The sequence below is a fragment of the Salvelinus namaycush genome, chromosome 31, assembly GCF_016432855.1.
Source record: "Salvelinus namaycush isolate Seneca chromosome 31, SaNama_1.0, whole genome shotgun sequence".
NCBI classification, from domain to species: domain Eukaryota; kingdom Metazoa; phylum Chordata; class Actinopteri; order Salmoniformes; family Salmonidae; genus Salvelinus; species Salvelinus namaycush.
The window spans coordinates 9,021,183-9,027,198 of record NC_052337.1 but is presented as its reverse complement, the minus strand read 5'-3'; positions in this window follow the sequence as shown (position 1 = coordinate 9,027,198).

Sequence of the window (6,016 nt, the reverse complement as noted above, 5' to 3'; positions counted from 1 at the left end):
GGAGTTTAGATAGATATATAGAGAGATAGAAAGTGTTGGGGTTTAGATGTATAGAAAGTGTTGGGGTTTAGATAGATGGACAATGTTGGGGTTTAGATATATAAAAAGTGTTGGGGTTTAGATAGATGGACAGTGTTGGGGTTTAGATGGATAGAAAGTGTTGGTGTTTAGATGGATATAAAGTGTTGGTGTTTAGATGGATATAAAGTGTTGGGGTTTAGATGGATAGAAAGTGTTGGTGTTTAGATGGATAGAAAGTGTTGGTGTTTAGATGGATAGAAAGTGTTGGAGTTTAGATAGGTGGACAGTGTTGGGGTTTAGATAGATAGAAAGTGTTGGGGTTTAGATATATAGAAAGTGTTGGGGTTTAGATAGATGGACAGTGTTGGGGTTTAGATATATAGAAAGTGTTGGGGTTTAGATAGATGGACAGTGTTGGGGTTTAGATAGATGGACAATGTTGGGGTTTAAATATATAGAAAGTGTTGGGGTTAGATAGATGGACAGTGTTGGGTTTAGATAGATTGACAGTTTTGGGGTTAAGCTATATAGACAGTGTTGGGGTTTAGATATATAGAAAGTGTTGGGGTTTAGATAGATGGACAGTGTTGGGGTTTAGATAGATGGACAGTGTTGGGGTTTAGATAGATGGACAGTGTTGGGGTTTAGATAGATGGACAGTGTTGGGTTTAGATAGATGGACATTGTTGGGGTTTAGATATATAGACAGTGTTGGGGTTTAGATAGATGGACAATGTTGGGGTTTAGATAGATGGACAATGTTGGGGTTTAGATATATAGACAGTGTTGGGGTTTAGATATATAGACAGTGTTGGGGTTTAGATATATAGAAAGTGTTGGGTTTAGATAGATGGACAATGTTGGGGTTTAGATATATAGACAGTGTTGGGGTTTAGATATATAGAAAGTGTTGTGGTTTAGATATATAGAAAGTGTTGGGGTTTAGATATATGGACAGTGTTGATGTTTAGATATATAAAAGGTGTTGGTGTTTAGATAGATGGACGGTGTTGGGGTTTAGATATATAGACAGTGTTGGGGTTTAGATAGATGGACAGTGTTGGGGTTTAGATAGATGGACAGTGTTGGGGTTCAGACATATAGACAGTGTTGGGGTTTAGATAGATGGACAGTGTTGGGGTTTAGATAGATGGACAATGTTGGGTTTTAAATATATAGCAAGTGTTGGGGTTTAGATAGGTGGACAGTGTTGAGTTTAGATAGTTGGACAGTGTTGGGGTTTAGATGGATAGAAAGTGTTGGGTTTAGATAGATGGACAATGTTGGGGTTTCAGATAGATGGACGGTGTTGGGGTTTAAATATATAGAAAGTGTTGGGGTTTAGATAGGTGGACAGTGTTGAGTTTAGATAGTTGGAAAATGTTGGGTTTTAAATATATAGAAAGTGTTGGGTTTAGATAGATGACAATGTTGGGGTTTCAGATAGATGGACAATGTTGGGGTTTAGATATATAGACAATGTTGGGGTTTAGATAGATAGACAATGTTGGGTTTAGATAGATGGACAGTGTTGGGGTTTAGATAGATGGACAATGTTGGGGTTTAGATATATAGAAAGTGTTGGGTTTAGATAGATGGACAATGTTGGGGTTTAGATAGATGGACAGTGTTGGGGTTTAGATAGATGGACAGTGTTGGGGTTTAGATAGATGGACAGTGTTGGGGTTTAGATATATAGAAAGTGTTGGGTTTAGATAGATGGACAATGTTGGGGTTTAGATAGATGGACAGTGTTGGGGTTTAGACATATAGACAGTGTTGGGGTTTAGATATATAGAAAGGGTTGGGTTTAGATAGATGGACAGTGTTGGGGTTTAGATAGATGGACAGTGTTGGGGTTTAGATATATAGAAAGTGTTGGGTTTAGATAGATGGACAATGTTGGGGTTTAGATAGATGGACAGTGTTGGGGTTTAGACATATAGACAGTGTTGGGGTTTAGATATATAGAAAGGGTTGGGTTTAGATAGATGGACAGTGTTGGGGTTTAGATATATGGACAGTGTTGGGGTTTAGATATATAGACAGTGTTGGGGTTTAGATATATAGAAAGTGTTGGGGTTTAGATGGATAGAAAGTGTTGGGGTTTAGATGGATAGAAAGTGTTGGGTTTAGATTGATGGACAGTGTTGGAGTTTAGATAGATAGATAGATAGATAGATAGATAGATAGATAGATAGATAGATAGATAGATAGATAGATAGATAGATAGATAGATAGATAGATAGATAGATAGATAGATAGATAGATAGATAGATAGATAGATAGATAGATAGATAGATAGATAGATAGATAGATAGATAGATGGACAGTGTTGGAGTTTAGATGGATAGAACGTGTTGGGGTTTAGATAGATAGAACGTGTTGAGGTTTCGACAGATGTACAGTTTTGGTGTTTAGATAGATAGAATGTTTTGGTGTTTAGATAGAGATACATATAGAAAGTGTTGGGGTTTAGATGGATAGAATGTTTTGGTGTTTAGCTAGAGATACATACAGAAAGTGTTGGGGTTTAGATGGATAGAATGTTTTGGGATTCATGATTGAGTTACAACTAGACGCCTCATTAAGGACCACAAAAGCTGTCTCTCTCCGTCTGTCCTCTCCTAGTCCCCTATCTCAACAACCGTCACACGCAGTGTGTGTGTGTGTGTGTGTGTGTGTGTGTGTGTGTGTGTGTGTGTGTGTGTGTGTGTGTGTGTGTGTGTGTGTGTGTGTGTGTGTGTGTGTGTGTGTGTGTGTGTGTGTGTGTGTGTGCGTGTGTGTGTGTGTGTGTGTGTGTGTGTGTGTGTGTGTGTGTGTGTGTGTGTGTGTGTAGGAGGAGTGAGGAGGATAGGAGTGTGTGTGATAGACAGAGAGAGAGTCAGTTGAGGTCTGAGGAGCTGTCTGGGCTTGAAAGAGGATTGTGCTCTGTAGTGTTCACCACTGCATGCGTACACACGCACTCACACACACTAAGGAAGCAACAGAGTGGGAAGGGAAGGACAGGAATCTACAAACTCTGGATGAAGAGGAGCTTTGTGGCAGTCCCCCCCCATTCTTCGCTCTCTCTTTCTCTTTCTCGTACACACACACACACACACACACACACACACACACACACACACACACACACACACACACACACACACACACACACACACACACACACACACACACACACACACACACACACGAGACCCACCACTGAGCCGGTCATGTCCTACACAGTGACAGGGCTGCAAGATTTACATATTAATCATCACATCGGTAACACCGAGACATCCTCCTCTTCTCTCTTCTCCACCTAGACCCAATTACCATTCTCCCCTCCCTGAAGTGTGCACTTGTTGACTCCTCCTCACTCCTCTTAAAAGCATTGGATCAGTCTGTAAGACACATGGTAGACGCTCAGTCTGCACATCAATACAGTGCACACTTCAGGGAGAGATACAGGGGGGATCAGAAATGGATCCAGTTTTACCATATTTTTACCCTGAGAATATTATGGGTCAAAACGAAGGGAGAGAGAGAGAGATTCAAACATTATCCGGTAATGACATATAGGTACTGTCCTATGGGTCCATACTTGCAAAAATGTTCTGTCTCAAAATGCAGATTAGCCAATTAAAATCATTGACATAGTTGCATGTGATAAAACGCTACAGGTTAGCTATTCCCATTACATAACCTGGCACATTTAGCCCTATGCTAACGTGACCAGGAAGTAGTGATTATGTCCGGTAACAAATTCTGCATCAGCCAATTACAAATGTTGACATAGTTGGATGTGATCAAACGCTTTTCCATGAGAGCATACATAACAGAAGTCAAACGGCACCATCTGTTAATCAAAGTTACTAAAACACATGTAAAATGTCAACTGGACGAATATCTCACAGTGTTGTGTTTGCGAAGGGAAGTGCAGGCAACAGATGGAAAATGAAGGTTAAGAATAGCCTACATTTAGGAGCAGCATCTTTCTTCAGCCTTGTAGACAAGTACACTGCTAATAATCAAGTTGATTAGGCCTACATATATTGCATAGACGTGTAGGCTACACTTACATGTACAACAACAAATTTCACCATGTCATTGGATTTTGATTAAAAGACTAAATGCCCTGATGTTGATGACTTTTGGCAAATCCAATCCGTTTCCAACAATGACTCAACGTCATCACATAGATGTTTTTGGTTGAACAACCTTGAATTTGGAGGTTTAAAATATCCCTCTGGTGGCCAAGTTGACCTATTAAAAAAAATGCATTGGTTAGTGGATATAAAGTCAAAAGACCTTTGATAGGTCACTTTTTTCACATTTTGTTACCGTGAGGTTGAAGGAATTGTCCGTAGAGCTCCGAGACAGGATTGTGTCGAGGCACAGATCTGGGGAAGGGTACAAAAAAATGGCTGGAGCATTGAAGGTCCCCAAGAACACAGTGGCCTCCATCATTCTTAAATGGAAGAAGTTTGGAACCACCAAGACTCTTCCTAGAGCTGGCTGCCCGGCCAAACTGAGCAATCGGGGGAGAAGGGCCTTGGTCAGGGAAGTGACCAAGAACTCGATGGTCACTCTGACAGAGCTCCAGAGTTCCTCTGTGGAGATGGGAGAACCTTCTAGAAGGACAACCATCTCTGCAGCACTCCAGCAATTAGGCCTCAGTAAAAGGCACATGACAGCCCGCTGGGGTTTGCCAAAAGGCACATAAAGACTCTCAGACCACGAGAAACAAGATTCTCTGGTCTGATGAAATCAAGATTGAACTCTTTGGCCTGAATGCCAAGAGTCACATCTGGAGGAAACCTGACACCATCCCAGGGACTGGGAGACTAGTCAGGATCAAGGGAAAGATGAACGGAGCAGAGATTGATGAAAACCTGCTCCAGAGCGCTCAGGACCTCAGACTTGGGCAAAGGTTCACCTTCAAACAGGACAACAACCCTAAGCACACAGTCAAGACAACGCAGGAGTGGCTTCAGGACAAGTCTCTTAATGTCCTTGAATGTCCCAGCCAGAGCCCAGACTTGAACCTGATATAACATTTCTGGAGAGACTTGGAAATAGCTGTGGAGAGACCTGAAAATAGCTGTGCAGTGACGCTCCCCATCCAACCTGACAGAGCTTGAGAGGATCTACAGAGAAGAATGGGAGAAACTGCCAAAATACAGGTGTGCCAAGCTTGTAATGTCATACCCAAGAAGACTCGAGGCTGTAATCACTGCCAAAGGCGATTCAACAAAGTACTGAGTAAAGGTTCTGAATACTTATGTAAATGTTTCTGTTTTATATACATTTGCAAACATTTCTAAAAGCCTGTTTTTGCTTTGTTATTATGGGGTATTGTGTGTAGATTGATGAGAGGAAAAAACTATTTAATCCATTTCAGAATACGGTTGTAACGTAACAAAATGTGGAAAAAGTCAAACGGTCTGAATATTTTCCGAATGTACTGTAAATACAGTAAGGCATCTAAGACGATAAGCAATACCACAGTGTTCTCTCCATCCCTGATAATAAAAGAAGACAGAGCAGATAGAGCTATGGAGAGAAGATAGGATCAGTATTATTGGGAGATCTCTCAGTACTCACCTCCTGGCTTTTCCCCACCCACCATTACTTTGCTTTTGTCTGTCTCCACCTCCCTCTCCCCACTTTCATTATCTCCCCGTCTCTCTCTCTCTCTTCCTGCCTCCCTCTCTCCATCTCCCTTCTCACTCACTCTATCCTCGGTTAGTGAGGAGGAAGGCATCAGAGAGGAGAGATGTGCTTTTGAGGCACGTGTGTGTACGGGGAAGAGAGGGGGGGATAAGCCTCTGCAGTGAGGTGAGCTCAGTGACGATCACAGACCCACACAGTCTTACCATCTCATACAGTAGTACTGTACCATTTCAGCTGTGTGTATGTATGTGTGTCTATGTTTGTGTGTGCTTGTATGTTTATGTGTGTGTGTGTATGTTTATGTGTACGTGGTATGTTTATGTGTGTATGTTTA